This window comes from Marmota marmota, unplaced genomic scaffold, assembly GCF_001458135.2.
Source record: "Marmota marmota marmota unplaced genomic scaffold, marMar, whole genome shotgun sequence".
In the NCBI taxonomy this organism is placed as follows: domain Eukaryota; kingdom Metazoa; phylum Chordata; class Mammalia; order Rodentia; family Sciuridae; genus Marmota; species Marmota marmota.
Genome location: NW_026000174.1, coordinates 46,653,154 through 46,677,568, shown reverse-complemented (window position 1 = coordinate 46,677,568; position 24,415 = coordinate 46,653,154). Strand labels below are relative to the sequence as shown.

The window sequence follows — 24,415 nt, the reverse complement described above, 5'->3', positions numbered from 1 at the left end:
TCGCTGTCACCACACCAATGACTTCTGTTTTGCCAGGGCCTTGAGAGATTCCAGAGCGTGGTGTGGATTCGCACAGCCCCTAACATGTGGTCGAGGGTGTGTTTTCTCTCCATCGTCCCTGGAGAACTCATGCTGTGGTGTCCTTCCTTGTGGAAGTTTCTCTGAAGTTGGCATCGGGGCCTCTTCTGTGCTTCCACCAGTGCTGGCTCCCAGTTTCCTCTTCCCACCACCCCTTCCCTGCAGCTAGGAGAGTGTGCTAGCCCTGGGAGACTGTCCTAGACACTCATCATTTAACTAGTACAGTTTACAAGTCCTGGATTCCCCTCAGCCAGCAGGCCACAGGTTTTAGGGAGAGAAAAATAATCTATATGTCTGTGTGGGTACAGTGTGGGGTTTTAAAAAAATATTTATTCTTAAGTTTTAGGTGGACACAATATCTTTATTTTACATTTATGCGGTGCTGAGGATTGAACCCAGTGCCTCATGCATGCTGGCAAGCCACAACCCCAGCCCCAAGGGTACAGTGTGTTTAAGCATCACACAGGCCAAGGGGACTTCAAGGACTGTGACAGCGAAAGCTTTTGCATTGCTTCTCAGAGGTGCAGTGGGGTGAATGTGAGGAGGTGTGGGCCTGTCCATCTGTCCGCCTGTGTGTTTCACCATGCTAACTCTGACCGGGGGGGGGGGGGCGATGTAGAAGGTGGGAGCTCACATTCACATTCGATGGCCTCATGACCTACCTCCCCTCACCAGAGTGAGCTAGTTGAGGGCTTATCCTTCCATATTATTTTGACCAAGAACACGTCTGTCTGATGCCTGATGGAGTGTGTGTGCCCTCTCTCTCCCATTTAATCTGAAGTTCTTCAAAGGCTGTGGCTGTGATTCATCTTTGTGTAGTAAGAAAGTGAACGCTATTATTTTTTTAAAAAATGGACACAGTCATTCCTGCATTGTGTGCACATGGCAGGGGGTACCAAATTGTCCCCTGGGCTGGGGAGGAGAGCCACAGTCTTTTGTTTGGTAAAATGAGGTGATAAACTTTTAGGTAAGAATAGTTCTCAGATTCAGACCAGAATGAGGACATAGAAATAAAAGAAGGTAAAAGTATTGTCTATAACAATGTAACAAGAATTTTCCATGTTTCCCCTTTCAGCTTTATGCCATAGGCATATTGAAGAGCTCTGGAATCACAAAAGAAAAGAGAAATGAAAGAAGTTACTCTCTGGGGTAAGGGTGGTCAGGGGCTCCAGCCATGTGCAAGCCAGCCAGGTCAAAGGCCAAGATACCTAAGACGCTGTGGTGTCACTGGATAGCTGATTATCTAATGCTTACACTGTGCCTCTAATGCCTTGGAAGTTAGGTCATTTAATCCTCACAACAACCCTATTGACAGGTACTATTTATTATCTCCCATTTATAGGTGAAGACACTGAGGCACAGAGAGGCTGAGTGACTTGCTTAAGGTCACACAGTGGGCAAGAGGCACAGTTGGGACTTGAACCTGGACAGTCAAATTTGAAGGTCTGTGCTTTCAACCACAAGGGAGCATGCTGTGCAATTTCATTAGCCCAGACATACATGAGAACTCAATTTCTCCCCTTTGCCCAGGGAAGGGGTGGGGGCAAGTGGTACAGAGAGCTCAAGAGGCACCAGCATCTGTGAAGACGGGGCTCGGGGTAATGGAGAAAAGCAGACAGCAGAAGTTCAGGATGGAGACGGGCTCTCCCCTTTGCTGAATCCTCTGAGAGGATGGGCAGGTCTCATAACAGTTTTCTGGTTATTAAAGGGAAGAGTGAGCCCAGAAACCTAGAGGCATTGGGGGTACTCCTGTTGCCATCTGGACCACCCCACAGTCCCCTGAAAAGAAGGGGAGCCAAAAAATGAGCCAAAAAGTAAAAATTTAAAAAGTGATGATCCGAAGCTGTGCATCCTCGCCATCAAGTAGGAGAAAAGGAAATTGCATGAACTGGCACCAGTGTCCCCCAACCCCTTACTGGCCCCCCATCCACATAGAAGGGGGAGACCTGCCTTCAACATGCTAGGGTGGGGGTGGGGAGAGCTCATTTTTCCTGCTTCCAAAGAGGGCACCTCGAGGGCTCCAGAGAAAGAATAGAAGGCCTCCTTGCCTTCCTTCCCGTGAACAATCGACCAGAAGGAAGTGGGACACTCAGCTCCAGGACTTCCCCACAGGAAGCCAGGGTCCAGCTAGGCCTCCTGCTCCCCCTCCCTCACCGGCCCTGGTTCAGTTCCAGGTGAGGTCCAGCCTGTTTGGTAAACAGACACCAGAAAGGGGTAAGTGCGGGCTCAGATAGATTTTTTTTTAAACTTACTCACATTTAAAAAATAACATTTTTTAAACCCTCCAGTTCATGAAAGAGAAGTGATAATAGTATTTTACTTCATATTTACCCTAAATTCAGCATGAGCTGACATGGTCCTCTCCCTATAGCTGAGTGGTCCTGCCTGAGCTACTTGGTTCCTTTCCTGAGCCCCACTGCTCACCAGCAGAGTGGGGACATGGTGACCTATCTCATAGGGTGTTCTGATATTATTAAATATTAATTCTATGTGAAGACACTATAGATATAGATACATAGCTCTATATCTGACATGTAGAAATCTCCTTGAACTGAGCATCCATTACTAGCTTTGAATGACTTATTTACATGAAAATGTATAAGACAAAATCCTATTTCTCTAAGATCTTTCTTTCAATTTTGGCCATGATGCATATATGCAAAATGGTCCATTTACCATGCAGAGCCACACAGCATAGAATCACCAGCCCAAACCGGCAAGGCAGACGGAAGTACCCCAGAGGTTCTGAGCAGAGACATCATGTGGTCAAAAGAGGCGGGGCTCAAGTTAATAGGAAAAGGAGCCAGACAGGCATGCAGAATGGGGGGCGAGAGCTCCAGGTTTGGGGTTTCACATTACCTCCAATTTGCAGGCTGCAGTTTACTCTCCAGGACATATCAGTGGAGTCCATGGGGCAGCATCCTGCCCTAGAAGGTGGGAACAACAGATTGGTGAAGTCTGTTTCACAGATGAGAAAACTGAGGCTCAGAGACAGCCATGCAGCCACAGCATCTGCTTGGTTTTATCCAAGACCATGAAGCAAAATGTTGTTGGGTTACAGGGATGAACCTATCCAAACAGGTAGGGAGTTAAACGAAAGGATAATGTGGCCATTGCAGTAGCCATCGCAGTAAGAACCAGCCCAGTGACAAACTTAGCTTTTATGAAGCATTTATTCTTTGTTTCAAGCATCATGAAAAATGTTAAATGTGTAGTGATTCATTAGATTCTTATAAAAAACAAGTAATGAGAGTTTTTTTGTTCTTGTTATTTGTTGTTGTTTTCACATGTGACGTGCTGGGGATAGAGCCAAAGGCCCAGAGCACACTAGGCAAGTGCTCTACCACCTAGTTACAGCCTCAACTCATCATCACCATCATCACCAACATCACCATCACCATCACAATCTTCCCATTCTGATCATCTCCCTTTCACAGAGGAAACTCAGAGAAATGAATGGAGTCAGAAATTTTCCCTGAGGTGCAGATTCAGGTCTGTTCACAACAAAGCTCTGTCTTTGAAATAAATAGAAACTGTGAAATAAACAGAACTTCCTGAGTCCTGAAGAAACCAGCTCCTTCTGGAATATTCTAGAAAGGGGGCCATATACAGATCTTATTTCTTCCAGTAACCTGCTCAATGGAAGGTCACTGACAGCAGGGGCTCACAGCACATCCAACACCAAACACAGCCCTGGATGTGGCTTGAATGGTGCAGAACTCAGTGGGACTGTCCCTTTTAATCAGAAAATCGTGACCTGTTACCATCATCTCAAACTGGGTTGGGTTTTTAGCAACATCTAGTTTCTCTAGAGCTTGTGGTGAACCAAAACCCCCTTAAATCAAGTTGAAACTTCTCCACTCCATGGGCAAAGTCATGTCTATAAGACTGGGAACTCCCGAGGCTGGAGGACATCATTTTAGGAATTGGAAAAAGAAAATACAAAAGCAATACATACATGTGTTCCATTTCAAATCAAAGAAATCATAAATGAATAAAGAGAGAAATGAATCATCACCGGTTCCTCATCCCACCCTCTTACTCCCCAGGGTAGCCAGATTAGCAGCTCGGAGCCTATCCTTACAAAACATCCACAATATACAAAGGTTCTCTTCAAAAACAACATAATCTATGCCAAGTGTCAGCACACTATGGGCTGCAGATTTAATCTGGTCTACTGCCTGCTTTTGTAAATAAAGTTTTATTGGCACACAGCCACTCCTATTCTTTTGTATATTGTCTGTACTGCTTTTGTACTACGATGGCAGAGATAAGTAGTCATACATCACAACCATGTGATACTCAGAGCGTAAGATATTTACCATTTGGCCCTTTATAGAAAATGGTTGCCCACCCCTGTCCTACACACTGCCCTTCAACTTGAGTTTTCACTTCAGGAATATCATAGGTACCCTTGAGGTCCCTACATACAGATCAAGCTCTTTTAAGAGCTGCCTACATACAGATCATACTCTTTTAAGAGCTGCCTACTCTCCTATATTATAAATGAACTACTACTTATTCCATGACTTCATTATTGATGAACATCTAGACTGTTTTCAGAGTTCATCCCACTATGTACAATGCTGTAATATGCATCTATTTTTTAAATCCTTTGGAAGAAAGTGGAATAATGAAGCCACCTGGGTCCCCGAAGAGAAATACAGCCTGAATCACAAACATGCTGCCCTCACTATAAACTTCTCCAAGAGGCAGTTGTCTAGGTGGCCCTGGCTGTGACCAGACTCCCAAGGAAAGGGGGTTGGTCTCCACCTGGAAGTCCTCACAGATGCACTTGGAAGCTTCCCAGCTCTGCTGTGCCATAGAGCTTTTCCTGAGCCTCTGTTCAACTTCACCACCCACCAGAGTATCCAGAAGGGTTTTCTGCCACTGACAGGACCAACGGTCTCTTGGGACAGACAGAAGTGAGGCTCCGGGGAGAAGAGATCTTTGCTCCTGGAGAAAGAAAGAAAATACACCCATCACTTGTGCATGATTTTTCTTGGGGTCACAGACTGCTGACAACTATAGAGCTTCTCCCTTCATATAAAATGTCTGTCTTTCTGTATAAATTCTGCCTGAGTCAGGATGTACACAGATGTCACAAAGATGCTATCAGGGGTGCACAATCCCAGAAGCCCAGCTCCAGGTGCACAGCCATCGTGCTTCCTACAGAGGCTCTCCCGCCCCTCGTCACAAGTTCAAGGCACTGCATATTTCTCTGTGATTCATTAATACTTCCCTTCTTTGCATCATTGACCTTGTGCCTGCTGTGCCAAAGGTCTTCCCCAGGCTGGCAGTCACATGCCCCCTTTTTCCTTGGCCATCCTGTTTGGGAAATTAAACTCACTTCCGAGCCCTTGGGCCAGCGCTCACTGGGCACAGGACACCGCCATCAATCCCACCCGCAGACACATTTCTTCCTGTCACTGCTCTCACCCTGACCTGCTTTCCTAGCCTCCGGTGCAAGGCACACTGGAAAGACCCTTTCTCTCTAGCCTTTTGCCATCTGGAACAGTCTTCCGGAACGTTTCTGAAAGCTGTAAATCTTTGCAAACTGGATTTTCCTTTCTGGCTCCTGCCGGTAAGTTTGATGACTCTGTTGTTGCTAAATTTTAACAATGCAAGCTTGGCAAAAATGCTACAAAATTGACAAATCGAATGGCCAAGGAGGGACTCCGTTGGTGTTTGTGCTGCCCCCTACTGGTTAGAAAACTAGTACTATATAAATCAACTACTGGTCAGTCCGTTCTTGGTCAAAATGTTCATAGTTTTAATTTTTGTTGACTTTTGATCTCAGTCCTGGAAAGTCGTGTTCATCCTGTTATTTACAAAGGCAGAATCCACTGTGTTCTAGTTTAATGTCTCATAAATTCCATTAAAGTGTTCTTGCTCTTTGATCCAGTAAGTATTCTTTCCAAAAGTCTTCTCTCATGTGATGAAGCAAGTAAACAAACAACTACCCTCAGAGATGACCACTTTGTTGCTGCTGGGGATAGCAAAAAATCAGGAGGTAAAATATCCAGCAACAGGTGGTGTGATGTAGTCACCAAATGAAATATTATGTTCACCTTAAAAATGATGTTAATGAAGAATCTTTCATGCTACTGACATCGCCAGTTGTCAGTGACGAGTACTGTTTCCTCACATATTGAAGTATAACATTAGAGAATGTTACACACCAAGGCAAGCATATAAAGCAGGGTTTATTTAAAAGAGGGTAATGCAGACTTCTCCTGGGAGGGAGAAGGGGGCCATTTAGCTGGTATCCTGATATCTCAAGAAGTGAGAACATTCTACATCTTTTATACATGCTAGATTTTCTTTGTTCTCCTGCTCTCTTCCCCCTTATCCTCTCCTTCCTGCATATATGAGGAGGCCCAGGAGATGTTTCCGGTGGGATGGCCAAAAGGTGAGAAGCAGATGGACAGGAAAGTTCCAACTGGAGTGATCTGGGTAGGAAGGGAGGCCCAGGGTGTATTAACAAATTTTATAACTCCCTGTAGAGAGGGATAATCCCTGGGACAGGTTACATCGGGGCAGGTTTTCTTGATCAGGGTGGAGGAAGGGCTCTGAAAGCATTAACATTTCAATCTCTCTCTAACTTCCCAGACCCCAATTGGCCTCCTTGATCTGATCTGACCTGATTTACCTATGTCTACTGACTGCCTCTTTTAATTATAGCTTCAATATGAAGAAATGAGTATAATATGTTAAGTAAGCAAGACTCAGCCCCATGAGTGCTGAACCACCCCAACTCCATATGCATGAAAATAAGTCTGGAAGCAACACAGCAAATCTCCATTTGATCTTCCTGGAGTAATTGAATTAGGCTTTTTTGTATGTGTGCACATCTTCCAACGTTCCTGTGAGCATGTGATACATTTAAAATGAAGAAAAAACCAGGCTCAGTGGTGCACAATTATATTACCAATGACTTGGGAAACTGATGCAAGAGAATCACAAGTTCAAATCCAGCCTCAGCAACTTTGTGAAACTTTTTTTCAAAATAAAAAGGGTCAGGGGTGTGGCTCAGAGGTATAGTGCCCTGGGTTTAATCTTCACAAAGAGTAATTAAAAATAAATGAAAAACATCACAAAACTTATTTCTGCATGGTGAAAGAACAAGGCTTTAGAATCAAAGGATTTAGATTTACATCCTGATTCTGGGTCCTTGGACAGGTGACTCAAGCTCTACAGATCTGGTTTCCCAACAGCAAATGGACATACTACTAATAGTACCTACGTCACAGAGTTACTGTGAGGATCATACATGTCACATGCATGTACAATCTTTAGGTTCACTTTGGTAAGTGATAAAATCCACTTTCAAGTTTAATGGGCAGGTGTTGGCTGCTTTCATACCCCCAGGAAGCAACCCTTGGACAAAATCTTCTACCAACATCAGCTAATTTTTTTTTTTTAAGGGAGCAGGGATAATGTAGGTCTCTACAGCCTGTTCTGCTTGCTCAGTGAAGTCCTTACTTACTGCCTGTTATCTGCTTAGACCAACCTCCACCTTGTATGGAAGAGTCTTCAAGGCAATTGAACTTTTCAGAAGCTGAATTGCAGACCCTTGGCTTCAGGGTCCAAGAGATTTTCTAAATATCTAGAGGGCCATGTGGGGGTCTAGACTTCCCATGTACTTTGCACACCAGTGGAAGTATCAGTAATAAAACAAATCAGCCAATATACAAGTCTTGAATATCACTCACAGATAGCGATTGAGAGCCCCCTTCTAACATCTATTATCCCATTAGCATGCTACTATTTTCACCAATGAAAAACATTTCTGACATTTGGTTTGCTAATTAGCAAAGCATTGGATTTTTCTGGAAGGTTAAAATCCCTGAAGCATTTAAACTGGGCTCTTCTGGAGTGAGGCTTTCCTGAGACAATGCTAGCTGACCACCTTGGGGCTTAGAATGGGAGCTGCCCATGGGTGCAATTTCAAATAACCTTCACTACTACTTCATAGTCTGTGCTGAGCTGTTTCTAAGTCATATACACATAATGTCTATAAAGCAAGAAAGACAGTCTTGTCACAGGCAAGCACTCAACAACTATGTGGCAGATCAATTAAAAATAAAAGAAAAAATCACAAAACTTATTTCTGCATGGTGAAAGAACAAGGCTTTAGAATCAATGCACTTAAGATTACAGGGAGCTTCATATTTTAAATTTTTCATTTCTTACACATACTTCTTCACAGATTTTGAACTAGAATTTCCTTCTTTCCTTCCTCCCTTCTCTCCTTTCTACATCTATTTCTGAGGGATGTGGCATTCTGAGCCAAGTCATACAAGCTGGTCACAACCTGGAGGGAATTGTCCTGGGACTGGTTCCTTTGAAGTCATCAGTCCTTCAAAGGGAACCAGTGAGTCTTGGTCGTGAGCTGCCAGACATTTTAGGAATCCCTTTGGCAAAACCATTCTCTCTCTCCAAACATAAAACTGTCCTGCCTTCCCCCCAGTACCTCTGCCATGATACCTCACTTTCTGAATTCTGTTCTAAAGCCACTGTAACCAGTGCCCAGCCCTCAGTCCCTGGTGCATGATTGGCATTAAAATAAAATACCTGCAGGATTTTGAAGAGAGACTATAGGAGAAAACAAGGTGCTGGAATCAGCCAATATTAGCAGAAGAGTTTATTTTGTGTGTCATGAATTTATTTTATTTCCCATTCCTTCCAGTATGTGGCCATGTTTAATAGGGGGAAAGACAGGGTGGTAAAGGGTCTCCAGTCAGAAAACACAGTCAGAGCACTGCACCTCAGGTTCTGAGGACAAGAAAGGATGCCCATTCTGGCCCCCGTAAGTCTCACCACCCCTGAGGAATTCCAGAAAGCAGCTTACTTTGGTGTTTGAGAAGCCTCCATTCAGGGGATTTATCAGAGAAATTAAAGTAGAAAGTATTCAGCTCAGATAACAGGGTTGACATTCTTCGCATTCTGCAAGGAACTGATCAGGGCAGAGGACCAGCCACATCTTCCTGAGGTAGGCCTGGTGGTCACTGAGGGCTGCCCGAGGCTCGCCTGGCATTTCCTGAAGTGATTTCTTTCTGTTGAACTCAGAGCATCTCCAGGCACGGGGTGCTGGACCAACCATCCTCTCTGTTCTCATGGGGCAGATATTTCCCTGCTGACTGTCCCACCGGTTTTCAGCTTTGGGATTCCAGGTTGGTGTTGACAGACTTTTTGTTATTGTGACAAAGACTTGAGAAAATCAACTTAGAGAAGCAAAGATATATTTTGGCTCCTGGTTTCAGTCCATGATCGCTGGCTTTATTGTTCTGAGCCTGGGCTGAGGCAAAATTTCATGGCAGAACGGTCTGACAGAAGAAAGCTACTCAGTTTGTGGAAGCCAGAAGCAGAGAAAGAGAGAGGCCAGGGACAAGATATAGCCCCCAAGGCCATGTCCCCAAGGACATACTCCCTCCAACCAGGTTCTGCCTTCTACAGTTTCTACCACCTCCCAGTGACCCACTCAGCTTCAAATCCCTCAATGAGTTGATTGTTTAGATGTGGGGATTTGGGAAGAGATTGGATCACGAGAGCTAGAAGCTCTCTGGCTCACTGGGACTAGGTGTCCAGAGCTCTCGTGATCCAATCTCTCCCCAAATCCCCACATCTAAACAACGCTGCATTTGGGAACAAGCCTTCAACCCATGGGCCTTTGGGTCACTTTCCAGATCTAAACCACAATACAGATCAAACCAGCCTGATAATGGTAATGATAAGAAAATGATAAGAAAAACAGGAGCCATCATTATGGGGATTCTCTAGCCTAGGACTGGGACTAGGCTCAGCACAGTGCATTCACTGCCTGTCCCCAGAGTCTTCTGCATCCTCCCAAGAGATCTGCCTCTACCCAGGCACTCAGGGACATTCCTGAAGATGTGAAGCAGAGATGGACAGGGAGACAGGGAACCACAGTGTTACCGCACAGCAGTAACTCAAACCGTTTCCTATTAACTGACTCCTCCCAACATCATTCAATATTTCCTTCTTCTTCCAGGTGTCTTCCCCTCTTTGAGTTCTCTTCTCCACCCTCAACCTCTACAAGAACCCCAAGTTTCCAGAGCACCCCGCTAAGCCCACTGAGCTCTCAGCTCAAGGAAAGGCAGGGCAGTCCATGAAGCTGGGCCACTTGGCTTCAAGCCCACCTCACAGGGAGGGCTTCTGGGCCAATTCCAGCCATCACCTGATCTCAGAGACTCTTTAGGACATTTTTGAGAGGCAGAAACTCTGGAATGTTAACCTCCCCATTTTGCATATCACACAACAGGCTCAGAGGTTAACTTGCCCACAGTCACTTGGCCAGGTTCAGACTTGGGAGCTCCAGGGATGCGGGTAGTCTTAATGACCCAGTTTATTGTGACACCTAGTCCCAGTGAGCCCCAGAGAGTCAGGGTTCAGCCCAACTACGCTACAGGCAGGCCCACTGTGGCATCCAGAGCTCCTGGCACATGGAAGTGAGTGCTCAAGGTCTCAGCACAGCCACCACCCACTGAACCAGCCACACTCCAGCTGCCTATGAATTAGGGAGCGTTGCAAATGAAACTTACCTGACTTGCATAGGAAAAGGGCTTAGTTTCCCGAGGCCATCGGGCAAATAACTGGACCAAATTAATCTCTCCGTGTGTGACAGGTTCCATTTATCACGCTGTGCACTTGGCAGCCCAGAGGGGGGCTCAGGCAGGCTGGGCGACCACCGTAGACACCAGGATGAGGACCAAGATACTTGCCTGGCCTGATATCACAGTCCCACCTGCCTCCCACCCCACCAGCTTCCAGGAGAGACTCGGGGACTGAGACGGATTACACTTGCTTATGGGCTAATGTTTCAAGTGAGGGTTGGATGGAGGCCGAACAGAACTAATTAATTTTCTCCCTTCCAAGAAAGATTAGGGGAGGCTGTCTCCACCACAGCTGGCTCTGAGATGGCCCCAGAGACACTGCCAAGTGCTCACCCAAGGTCCTTTCAGCACCCTGCTCCCTAGTGCAAGTTCAACTTTGTTCAGCACAATAAGGAAAAACCGCCTTTTCCTGCCTGTCTGCTCTCTGCATAGGAAATAAGCAGTGTGGTTTATATTTTCAACGTGTCGGCTTTAGGCAGCACAGGGACAGGGGCAGGTCCCCTCCCTGTTCCCATCTCCTTTTAGAGCAGGGACACAGGCTCCAACGCCTGCATGGAAAGGTGACAGTGAGGAACTGAGAAACAAAGGCTCTGAAGCCAGAATGTGGGTGTGGGTCCCAGACCTTCCACTTACTAATGCGGGCTCTGAGTCCTCATCTGTAGAGCAGGGGAAACTTGCCAAGGTGACAGTGGTGAATTAAAAGGCCAAGCACTACGTCACAGAAGAGGATATATGGATGGTCAACAAACATATGGAAAAATGTCCAACGTCATTAGCAATTAGAGAAATGTAAATTGAAGCTACACTGAGATTCCATCTTATTCCAGTCAGAATGGCAATTAATAAGAATACAAGCAACAATAAATACTAACAAGGACGTGGGGGAAAAGGTACTCACACATTGCTGGTAGGACTGCAAATTGGTGCAACCACTATGGAAAGCAATATGGAGATTCCTCAGAAAACTTGGAATGGAACCACCATATGACTCTGCTGTCCCACTCCTCAGCATACACCTAAAGGACTTAAAATCAGCATACTACAGTGACACAGTCACATCAATGCTCATAGCAGATTCAATTCAATAATTAAGCTATGGAACCAATCTAGGTGCCCTTCAACAGACGAATGGATAAAGAAAATGTGGTATATACACAATAGAATATTACTCAACCATAAAGAAAAATGAAAGGATGGCATTTGACAGTAAATGCATGGAACTGGAGACTACCATGCTAAGTGAAATAAGCCAGTCCCCAAAAAACAAAGGCTGAGTGTTCTCTCTGAAATGCAATGCAAACACACAATAAGGGGTGGGGGAAGAATAGAAGTTCATTGGATTAGACAAAGGGGAATGAAGGGAAGGGGGTAGAGAAGGGAATAGGAAAGACAGTAGAATGAATCAGACATAACTTTCCTGAGCTCATATATAACTATACAACCAGTGAAACTCCACATCATGTACAACCACAAGAATGAGAAGTTATATTCCATGAATATATAATATGTCAAAATACAGTCTACTGTCATGTATAACTAAAAAAGAACAAATTCTAAAAAGTATTTAAAAAAAAAAAAAGGCAAAGCACTTAAAACCGTTCCTGACACAGAGTCAAATGAATGTGAAACTTGATCTTATTGCTATTATGGGTGGTGGCTGCCTGGGTAGGAGCGTAGGGAGGAGGGGACTGTGCCAACCCACACAGCGGAGCTCCTCCTCAACCTGGCAGCCTGGGCCCACAGCGCACAGACTCAGCATTTCCAAAGTCTGTGAGTTTTTCAAGAGTAGCCCGAAATCCAGACTCTATGTGACATCTTCTAATTTGTAAATGCCAACTGTGAATTAAAATGCAGTGTTGAACATTGGGGGGAACTAAGCAAAACATGTCAGCGGCCGGATCCAGGTGGGACCCCCAGACTGTAGACTTGGCTCAGTCACTCCACCCTGTGGCCACCCCAGAGGAGATCAAGCGACACAGCCTCCACGGGACACAGAGGCAGACAAATTGGTTTTTATCACTTCCAAGTGGGATTTGGTCATCAAAAGGGAAGGCAGGGGAAGAGTGGCAGCTGAGACTCGGATGGGGTGACAGGGTGGCAGTGCCCAGGCCAAGGGCATTCCAGACACAAGGGCATCTCAGCCCAGAAAAGCTTCCTCTTGGGGCTGGGTGGCAGCACAATCCATGTTGCTAGTACATCTTTGAATCATGAGGCTAGCCCTGCTTTCCAATTGCCCTTTTTTGGGGGGAGGTACTGGGGAGTGAACTCAGAGGCACTCGACCACCAAGCCACATCCCCAGCCCTGTTTGTATTTTATTTAGAGACAAGATCTCATTGAGTTGCTTGCAGCCTCACTTTTGCTGAGGCTGGCTTTGAACTCACAATCCTCCTGCCTCAGCTTCCCGAGCCCCGGGGGATTACAGGCATGCGCCACCGTGCCTGGTCTCCAATTACCCTTTTAATATAGTGACTAAGAGCCTGGGCTCCGGAATCAAGTTCCCTGGCTTGAATCCTGGCTCCACCCCTTACTAGCTTATGTGACATTGGTCAAGTAACTTATCTTCTCTGTGCCTCTCCTGGAACTGTAAAAAACAACAGTGCCTGCCTTATAGCTGTTGAAAGAAAGAAAGAAAGGAAAAGTCTAGCACAGCGCCTCACACAGTCAATACTTAATAAATATTATGAATATAAGTAATAATTATTTAAATAAATGTCAGCTTTTATTCCTCAATAAAGCAACAGAAATTGATGGAGTATTTAGTGACAGGCACAAGCTTTAAAACCAGATGCTGTGGGAAATCAGGTTTTGAGGAGAGGTCTTGCGTCTTTTGTAGTATGAAGTCCCCAACACAGAATGCAATGCCGGCCGGAAGTGAGACAGGAGGCCAATAAGTGTTCATTGAGGAAGGGGCTCAGTCCTCAGGGAAGCTGGAACGAGAGCAGGACTGGGGATAGGGCTTCAGTGGGTAAAAAACTAACAGTGAAAGAGTTAAGCTGCTCAGGTCATTCAAAAAAGAGCAATCCAAGGCCGGGGAGTGTGAGGATCTCAGGAATCACATCCAAGCTGCTCGCCAGAGGAGCTCACTGTGGAAGGGAGGAGTCAGGGAGAACCTCTTAGACTCACAAGGGAACTTGGATGGACTTGTTCCAGGGGCCCAGGGCATGGAGAGCAGGCAGCAGGTGCCAGGCGTGTTTCAAGATCAGTGAGTAATGAAGGTAGAGGAGGATGAAATTCAGAACTGCAAGTAGGTGAAGGAACTCTTAAGAGCTAGGCTGAAACTTGCTTGAAAAAGACTTTCAATGCTAGACTGTGGTAGAAACCACTAGATCTCTCCCCTTCTTCATATTAAACTATATATTTGCCCAGAAAGGACTGTATTTTTCAGACTCACTAGTGGCTAGGTGTGGCCATCTGACAAATGGGACTTAAAGGAAAGTCCAATGTGTAAAATGCTGGAATGTGGACACCATGTCTGGACCTTTAGCAGCCATCTTAGATTGTGAGGAAAAAATACAACTTTCAACATATGAATTTTTGGGGAAATCAACATTCAGACATATAATGCACTTCAATAATGTTGAAAACAATTGTTGCTTTTTCATTGATGATCTATCTAAATTAACATGTATGGTGACTCGGACTGGAGCAGAGATTACCATGTAACACAGAAAAATACATATAAAGGGGGACTCCTGAGTTAGACTGCCTGCCTTTAAAGTTGACACCATTAACTGTAAGCTCTGGGACCTTGTTAAGCCACTTAAATCCTCGATGTCTCCATTTCTTCTTCATTTATAAGACAATGGAGATAACAATTCCCATGCTAGGATGACTATAAAGATTAAGGTAGGCATGACACTCACTGAGTTTTAGATGTCTGCTGAAGACCTGTTATGGGCCCCATACCGCATTAGGTGATAGGGAATCAGAGGTAGACACACTGCTAAGGGTCAGAAGTACCTCTCCAGGGAGCAAGAAAGACAATAAACAATGAAATGAGCTCATTCTACAATGATGACTGTCATACAACTTGGTAAAGAATGCTGACAGGTAAGAGGCCTCTACGTGGACAGTGGAAGGACATTTTCCATTATTTGTGACAGGTACAGATTTAAAACTTAGAAAAATAGCCATATCTCTATGACTATTAATGATGTTTATTCATTCAACAAACATTCCTTGAGCCTCTGCCAGGCACTCTGTTAGGCACCGGGGGACTACAACAGAGAGCAAAGTAGAAAATGCCCCGTTCTGCTAAAGCTGGCATTATACATTTTCCTTTTCAGTTAATCTAGTTTTCCTTTTTAAATAAGCTTAAGTTTGAAAAATGCAATCTTCCTCATTAAGCAAACAGTGATGGTTGGTGGGCAGATTTGGCCAAGTGGTGATGGTGACAAAACATGAGCCTGTTGCAGGATGTGCTGGGCCCACACAGCTCCCTGCATGCCCAGGAGGAGGAGGGTCTGCAGGTGCTGTCTCGTTCCCTCCCTCCCGGGATCTGCTAGCTTCTGCTGGCTTCTGCTGGTCCCTTCCAGTTTCCATTTCAACTCTGTCTCTTTCTTTGACTATGTCTTGAGGCTTACCCACAGGAAATCAGAGGACGCCTGCACAATTACAAGACCTCCTAATAGAAATCGCAGAGGCAAAGATCCATGAATCCAGGAAATCTCGAAGAAAGAAATATTTAGAAAGAATGTGTTTTTTCACTTTTTCTTATGATATAGTTGGCGAATCATGAGTTGCTCTACAGAGAGCCTAGTGTTTTGAATTTACTGATATCCCACAATTTTCTGTCAAAACACCCATGTGAGTAGGCCACATTATTCCTGCATCCTACATCAATGCCACATACTTGAGAACAATTTGTATATCAATGTCACCTGGCCTCAGCAGTTCAATGAACAATGAATATGAGTCCCCATGTGCTGCTGCCCTACCTTTCCTCCCACAGGGAAACAGGAAAATAGGAGTTAAGAAACTAAACGGTGACTTTTATTTCCATAAATTCATTTCATATTACCCATCCAACAATCAAGCTCGCTCTCTCTCTCTCTCTCTCTCTCTCTCTCTCTGTCAGTACTGGGGATTGAACCCAAGAATGCTCTACCATTAAGCTACATTATTATTATTGTTGTTGTTATTATTATTATTATTAATTTTGAAACAGGGTCTAGAGAAGTTGCCCAGGTTGTCCTCGAACTTTTGATCCTCCTTCCTCAGCTTCCAGAGTAAATGAAATTACTTTGAGAACCATGCCTGGCTCTCAAACAGGTACTATTCTTACAAAGATCTCTGCTCAGTGCACAGCTGGTGACTTAAGTGGACATTCAGAGTGGAAGGCAAATATGATCACATGAAATCCTATGAAGCATTTTAAAAACTGACGCCTAAGGGTGACCACAGTGAGTTCGGTGTTTGCGGCCAGGTCTGGGGGGAAGGCGGAGCTGCGCCTTAGCAACCTCAGTTCAATAAGCAGTGCTACGTAGAACTCGCTCTCGGGCTCCCTCACTCAACAAAGCCTCCTCTAGCTCCAGCTGCCTGGCTGCCTTGTGCGGTTCAGCTACACTAACGTGGACAAAAAGATGAATCTAGCGTGTGAGAAAGCCCTTAGTCAAACTGTCACACAAATATAAAATTACAAACCGTCGGGAGTGCCATGCAGGAAAGGTAAATCTAAAACAAAACAAGGAAAGGAATCTGACTCAGCCCAGAGTAGGGATGACCTGAGAGCTGAGGAGCGGTTGACAGGCAGAAGGGAGGGGAGGAATTCCAAGCAGAGGGAAGCCGAACCGCCCTGCTGGCCTGCGAGAGCTAAGGGCAGTAAATGCTGGCAGAAGGTCCAAATAGGGGTACAGAAGGAACGGAGGCCAGATTGGGCAGGTTTGGGGAGCAACTGAAACCACGGAAGAGCTCTGAGCAGAGAAAACAATATGATCAGACGCTTATCTTGAAAACAAGATGCAAAAGGCAGGCAAATCTCCATCTTCTCCTTCCATAGTCATGAAATTTGCCCCTCTGGGGAAGCCGTCCAAGGCAAGGACTACAATTCCCAGCCTCCTTTGCAACTAGGTCCTGCTCCTGACTAAATCATGGCCAATGGCAGGTAAGCAGAGTTGTCAGGTGGGCGGGGCTTCTAAGGCCTCGTGCATGAGGGAGCTTCCTTGCGCTTTCTTCCTAGAGCCATCGTGGACGATCAGGGAGAAGGCATGGGTGGAGGGCCACCAAGGAGAAGGGAATCCCAGATCCCGACCTTGTGGGATGCTTTACCAACCCTGGGCCCCGTCATATTTTTAATTTATTTTTATTGTACTCATACCCTGTTGCCTGGATAACCACAGTTTGTTCAATCCACTCACGAGGGGATGGATATTTGGGTTATTTACTGTTTGCGGGTATTGTGAACAAAGCTGCTCTGAACACCTGTGTACAGCTTTGGTGTAGACGTATGTTTTATTTTTATAGGTAAATACCTGAGAGTGAACTGGCTCAGTCATATGATAGAATATAACAATATACACATAAGTCTGTTAAACAACGTAAGAGTTTTCCACTCCCACAGGCAGTGAATGGGAGTGCCAGTTGCACCACATCCTCACCCCTCAATAGTATTGTCAGTCTTTTGAACTTTAGTTATTTTAATGGGTTCTCAGTGAGCTACCTACCTTTTTATATTGGAGGGGAGGGGCTTCTTAATTGTGTTTAAGCCTTGTCGTTTTGGATTTTCTTTCACTCCCAAAGTTGATCATGCTAAATAATGAAAACAAGATCAGAAGGAAGAAGACCATTAGGTGATGATGGATTGTAGCGGGGAGGGCAGTGGGATGCAGAGAAATGGATAGATTGGCAAGGTATTTAGGAGAGAAGGGATTTGGAGTCTGGCAATGGATTAGCGTTAAGAGAATCACTCAGGTCACACAGCAGAGGAGCTGGCCTCGGACCCAGGCCTCTTTAGGGCTGGTGAATACTCCCAACTCCTGCTCTTTGCCCCCCAATGCCAGAGTCACATGTAGAACTGGAAACTGAACCCCCTTTGGCCCTGGTGAACTTGTGGTTTGGATGGTACAGTTGCTTGTGTGTGAGGAAGATGAGCAAAGGCTGAGGAATTTTTTTATAATACTGTTGCTACTTTTATTACTACTCAAGAAATGATTGTTATCTTCTTCTAATTCTAATTGCAGGTGTGGGGTGTAGAATCAAAGCACTTAAATAACAATGAGGGGGTTGGGGATGTATGTAGCCCAGTGGCAGAGCGCTGGCACGTGCAAGGCACTGAGTTCGGTCCTCTGCCCTGGGAGGGGAAGGGGCGAGGAAATAAGAATGAGCTACCTAAAGCCAAAAATTAAATTAAGGGCTTTAGGTGAATGGTTTCTATTTCATTCAAGGCAATCCTGTGTTTTTCTGCATGTTGCAGATAAGGAAACTAAGATTCAGAGATATTAAGTAACTTGCCCAAGGTCACACAGCTTGTAAGAAGTGGTATTTCTGATATTTTGGAACTTTTCTTCCAAAATGGAGAATTACAAATAGTGATATGTTGGAATTAGGATAAGTAGGAAGAATACAAGATGATCATCCATGAACCCAAACACAAGCTCAACCATGGGAAAATTTCTTTAAAATTCTTGTACATGTTGCATTCTCCTCCACAAATTATCCATACTTGTTTTTATAAAGAAGTACTACTCACTAGGATTAAAACTGGACAGCCTAGGAAGGGTTGGTTGGATCCTCGGGCTGTCCACACCCATTTGCAAACTAGCCTGGTAGGAAGGTGAACCCACAGTCACATGAGGCCAAGACACAAGCCCGCACCCCACTTCCTAGCTTTGTGACTTCATGTAAATTCCTTAGTGCTGCCAAGCCTTAGTTTCCCAACCTGTAAAATAAGAAAATAAAAAAAAAAAAAAAAACCTTTATTGGGTTATGAGTAAGAGCAAATGGAGCCAGGCGTGTCACCTGTAATCCCATTGACTCTGGAGACTGAGACCGGAGGATCAGGAGTTCAAAGCCAGCCTTGGCAACTTAAGGAGGCCCTAAGCAATTTAATGAGACCTGTCTCAAAATAAAACAAAAAAGGGCTGGGGGTGTGGCTCAATGGTTAAGTGCCCCTGGGTTCAACCCTTAGTACCAAGAGTCACACACACATAAAAAGAGTGAATGGAGGAAAAGAAAAGGGCAAAGAGAACCACAATATATATTATTTTGAAGACTCTTTCTTCTGAACTCTCTTATCTGTCCCAACAAAAGAACCTCTGAAAAGAATTCAACCATCAAAATCCCCTCTCAAGAATTTTGCAACCAGGGAAGATTCATCCCTATCAGCAGGGACAGCAACAGGTTTAGAAATCCTCCGACCACACGTTGTCACAAAACCATCAAATATCCCATCTGTTCTCATAGGGGTCTGTTTATCTTTGCTAAAAGTCATTCATTTCCTAATAGGTGTTCTTCTTCCCCTTTTCCTTCCCCTGTTAAGAGAGATATGTGTCCTGTGATGGTTAATTTTATGTATCAACTTGACTGGGTTACAGGTGCAAAGATACCTGGCTACACATGATTTCTGGGTGTGTCACTGTGTTTTCAGATGAGATTAACATTGGAATAGACGTTCTCCCTGATGTGAGTGGACATCATCCAATCCATTGAAGGCCTGAACAGAACAAAAGCTGAAAGAAGGACGACTTTTCCTTTCCACCATTGGCTACCCTGCGGCTCTGATTGCAATATTTGTGTCCCCTCCAAAATTTATGATGAAGATCAGTCACCAGTGCAGTGGTATTAAGAGGTGGAGTCTTGGGCTGAGGTTTTAGCTCAGTGCTAGAGCGCTTGCCTTAGCTCAAGTAAGGCACTGGGTTCGATCCTCAGCACCACATAAAAAATGAATGAATGAAATAGAGGTATGGTATCCATCTGCACCTAAAAATATTTTTTAAAATTTTTTTAGTTGAAGATGGATACAATACCTTTATTTTATTTGCATATTTTTATGTGGTACCGGGGATCAAACTCAGTGCCTCATGCATGCTAGGCAAGTGCTCTGTTCACTGAGCCACAACTCCGGCCCCCTAAAAATATTTTTTAAAACTAGATGAAGCCTTTAGGAAGTGGTTGGGCAATAAGGGCTCCACTCTCATGGATGGGATTAGAGATTTTATAGCAGGGCCCTTCATTCCCTTCCTCCAGAGGAAGACACAACACCTAAGGCACCATCTTGGAAGCCAGTGCAGGCCCTCACCAGACACTGAATCTGCTGATGCCTTGATCTTGGGCTTTCAAGCCTGTGGGGGAATAAATTTCTGTTATTTATAAATTATCCCGACTCAGGTATTTTATTATATCAGCAGGAATGAACTAAGTCCAAACTAATACCAAAAGAGCCAAAACAAAACAAAAATCCAAGAGAGAGAGACTCTGGGACTCAGCCTGAATTACCTTTGGCTTTTCTGGGTTACCAACTTCCAGATAGCAGACTTTTAAGCCTCCATGATCACATGAGCCAATTACTCAAAATAAACCTATCTTCTCCATCTCTATACCTATTACCATATTCTATTGCCTCCATTCTTGGAGAGTCCCAACTAACAAGAAGACACAAGAACTAACCACCTCCTTGAGTCACATTTTTCTGTGAACTCCCACTTAGGTACTTGAATAAAAAAATCTCTTTTCTTTGGCTAAGCTCTTGTCAGTCCAGCTCATGGCTTATTTCATGTGCTAAGCTAAGATTGAATGGAGTTATCGTATGTTTTTAAAATTAATTTTAATATGAGAAGCACTTCAATGAAAGACTGAGCTTGGCTGCCGCATCCAGCCAAGGGAGCCGAGTCCGGCGAGGGACGGCGAGGTTAAAAGACACACAGGACACCAAGGTTCTTCATCCAGGAGTCAATACTCTTTATTGTTAACACACCTTTTTTATACCCCAAGCAGCAGAAGTGGAAAACTACCCAAAAGCAGGAGGGAGGGGGGAGAAATTTAGTTTCAACATCTATTATTGTCAGGTACCGAAACCTCCCTTAACAATAAGTCCATCAGACCAGAAAAGGTCAAGGCATTCCCGTGGGATACATATGTCTCAGACGGACAAGCAGGAACAGAAAAACCGCAAGTTCGCCATGGCCTTGTGAGCTGGCCACACTGGCATGCAGAACAAACTAGTGGAGGTAGGGCTCCAGGGGCCAGGGTGGACCTGCTGCCAACACTTGGCATTCTCTCCCTTAAAATGATAAAGTTTCTTGGACTATCAACTTGCTCTTATTAGGAGACCTTTGAATGATCTGCCCAGGAGGCAAAGATTCTTGTCTCATCAGGAGAGTTTTCATGCCTTTTTTTTTTTTTTAAGAGAACCAATTCTTTATTTTAAGAAACAGTGACCTAAGACCCTGCCCAACCAAGGGCTCGTGCCTTTTAACATTTTGACAACTTCCCTAAATCAAATTTTAAATAAAGTTTTCTTGGCCTCAAACTGAGTTTGAGATCCAGAAGCCTCCTGAAAAATCTCTGAGGATATGTTCTGTCACCTTGCCAAAAGAAGGGTGTTAAACTAAGGAGGTGTATTTTCTATTTTAAGTTGCATAGGAAGCATCGTCAAATCCGAAAAGATACTTAGCCTTCCCTACATTTGTCTGGGTATATGTTATTAATATAAGTATTTCAGAAATTATAAAAGGTTCCTAGAAATCTGTCAGTGCTCTTGCTGTCCTGGTATAATATTATTGCTCATAATTCCATTTATTATCTTTAAAAGTCCTGTTTCACAGAGACAACCAAATTTCCCTCTTCTTTACCTTGTAATGAATGCTCATCATATCTTTAACCATGGATGGGTTTAATCCTTGAGTCATTCACAGATTGTCCTTTTACCCTGATGCCCTCCTGGACGTTCTTGCAATCACCATAGGCCAAAGGAACTCACTTCAACAACATGGACTGTCTCAGAAACCCATGGCAGGGAGTATGACAGGCACACAGAAGTACAGGCTTCCTATGACGTTGCCTAAGTAACTTTAAGATCCAACCATCAGACTGAGGTAGGATTTCCAGAAATAATGGACAAGTTGATGGGTTCATAAAACTGCAAACCCAAGACACAGCAAAAATTAATTCCATGGGTCTAAATGAACAGATGAAGAATGATTATAATTTTCTGGCCCCTTTGTTGGGAGCATTGTTGGGTCTTGGATGTTGTATTTTGTGGATGTAAGGAAGCTCCTTCTCCGTTTTTCTTAAGCCGTCTATTACTTACAGCAGTTGAGTAGATTGTATTTCTGTAAACAGAACTAAGACCTACAGCTTTTTCTCCCTACTTGATCCCTCCAGAATTCAGAGACTTAGTTACTGAATATTCGTATTTTCATGGCTATATAGTTATTTGCGTAAGTTCAATCATAATTTGTTCTCCTTCCAGGAGAACATAATTGGAGACATCTGTTGTATTGCCACAGCTTTAACTGCATTGCCATATTTGAGGATGATGTGCAGGGAGTCAAATACGACCTGTTTTAAGGAACAGAGTTTCTGGAGCCAATGCTTACAAAGCCCTCTCTAAAAAACCAGCCTGGCACTTGCATATGAGTAATGAAGGTCATTTCTGGGAAGTTTAAGAAAATTTAGGATTATTTTGAGGACCTCAAGAAGAGAGGAATTCACCTAAATCTACAGATAATTACAAGGTAAGTGTGAAGGCAAGTTCTGGGCTTTGGCTTCCTATCCTCAAGAGGCTCTTAAAAAAGTCCTGAGATTCCAATAAAAGCAAACTTTAAAAGACTTGTGTGGATAATTACCATTTTGTGGCACTTATGCAAATTTAATAAGGCTAGACTTACTTTGATTATCTTGGATCAAAATGGGAGCAATTGTAGAGAGAAATGTTCACTGGAAAACTCACCTTGCATAACATCAGACTCTAGTCCTGTTCATTGTCTGAGCCATTTTGGACTCTTTGAAAATGGGATCTTGCCATCTTACTCAGTTTGTCAGTAATTAATGTTTCCATTTTTTTTTTTCCTCCCATCACTGAGAACTAGAACTGCCCTTTCCCCCAAACCCTGGAAGCTGAAGCTGTACAACTTCATATAACTTCAAAGGATTTATCACACAGTTTGGGCCATTCAGAAAGTTCACCAGAACACCTTGTCTCCTGTGCCCTGCTCCAGGAAATAATTGTTCTTGTGACATTACCACTGGCATCCTAATTTTATCGTCTGAGCACACTTAGAGTCCAATGTGTAGAAAGCTTCTGGAGAAGTTGCACTCTGGACTTTGAACAAATGGGTTTACAGTCTGCTCCAACCATTCATCTTTCTTTTTCTTTGACTTCCATGGATGCCTTTCATTGAAGGCCTGATTGCTTGCACCACGTGGAGAGTGACTGCAGGGACTCCGCTGCTCCCACCTGCACCTCTGCCTCCTGTGCAGCTGCTCTGACCTTTCCCAAGACAGGGAGACATGCTCCATGAGATATGGAGCAATCAAATCACTTGGCTCCTTATCTGTAAAACTTGTAGGCAAGTTTCAGATGAGGCAAATGAAGAGGTCCAAACTATACCACTCTGAAGAGTCTTTCTTCCTGAGCCACCCATAGCTACCTGGAAGCAGAGATTCCCAAAGGAACTCAGTGCTCACAGATCCCCTCTCCAGGAATTTTGCAACCACAGAAGATTAACTCCTGTCACTGAAGTTAAGAATTTGACACTGGGATAAGAAATCACCTAAACAGACATTGTCACAAACTATCAGACCTCCCATCTATATTCCCAAGGGTCCATTTATCTTCCCTAAAAGTCAAGTTGACTTGCAGTAAGTGCCCTTTTCTCCTGTCCTTCCCCTAATATGGTGTTACAGGAGCCCCAAATTCTGTTTCCCTGAGTCACGTTTCTCTGTGAGCTAAGTGAACAGGGAGTGAAATCTCTTTCCCCCTCCACTTGGCTCCGAGGCTCCCAGCACTTTGTACTTCATCTCCCAAGGCCTCAGAAGAATCCACTCCGATGCAATAACAGGGTTTTATTTTTATTGCCCCTCTTGGGCGAGGTTTGAACAACCACTTATCCTGACATTTCATTAGGCTCTTTAGAATGGTTTAGATTCTTTACATAGTCATGATCTTTGCAGGGGCCATTTAAAGTTGTTCTAAGAGCTTAGCAACTTTAACCAAAACAATATAATGCAGCCTGTGGGTGTGTGGGGGGGTGAGAAAGGGGGAACAGGATAAGGATACCACAAGGGTGCCACATGGGCCCTTCTATAGGACAAATAGCTGACTCAGGGTCCTCAAATAAATAGAACTGTTGGGGAGGAGGTGAGGAAAGAAGGGAGGAAGAGGGGAACTGTTAGATAGAGGGGGGCAAGCCACATGCAATGTTTGTTTGCATCCAGATTCCAATAAAGCAAGTGATAAAGCTTTTTGGAGAAAATGTGGGAAAACTGAATATGGACTCAGTATTAGAAGATTCCGTTAGGGCACATTCATGGATCGTTGTCAATTTGTGTGTGACAGTGACAATATGTCTGTGTGTGTGTTTGTCCTTTTGTATTGAAGACAACACTGAAGTATTCATGGGTGAAAAACATTTGCAATTGGCCTTAAATGGACCAGAAAAGAAAATAATGGTGTATTTTGGTGGAGGGGAGATGGAAATTAAATCAGAATCAAATATGTGAGCTGGGGGTTGTAGCTCAATGGTGGAGTGCTTACCTCTCA

General features: G+C 44.2%; 1 protein-coding gene across 9 annotated transcripts in view; it reads right to left on the bottom strand.

The window, feature by feature from the left end:
* The window catches only part of Prr5l (proline rich 5 like), a 151,482-nt gene that overhangs the window by 101,134 nt on the left and 25,933 nt on the right, over positions 1-24,415 (bottom strand). For 3 of the 9 annotated variants that reach the window (XM_048788607.1, XM_048788612.1, XM_048788608.1), the window contains exons 2-3: positions 18,404-18,592; positions 17,379-17,463 (exon numbers count right to left, since the gene is read on the bottom strand). The exons of 5 other annotated variants lie outside the window; for them this stretch is intronic. The gene's annotated coding sequence lies outside the window, so the exon portion shown is untranslated. The remainder of the gene's footprint in view (positions 1-17,378; positions 17,464-18,403; positions 18,593-24,415) is intronic. One more of the 9 variants, XM_048788610.1, reaches the window with a different exon arrangement.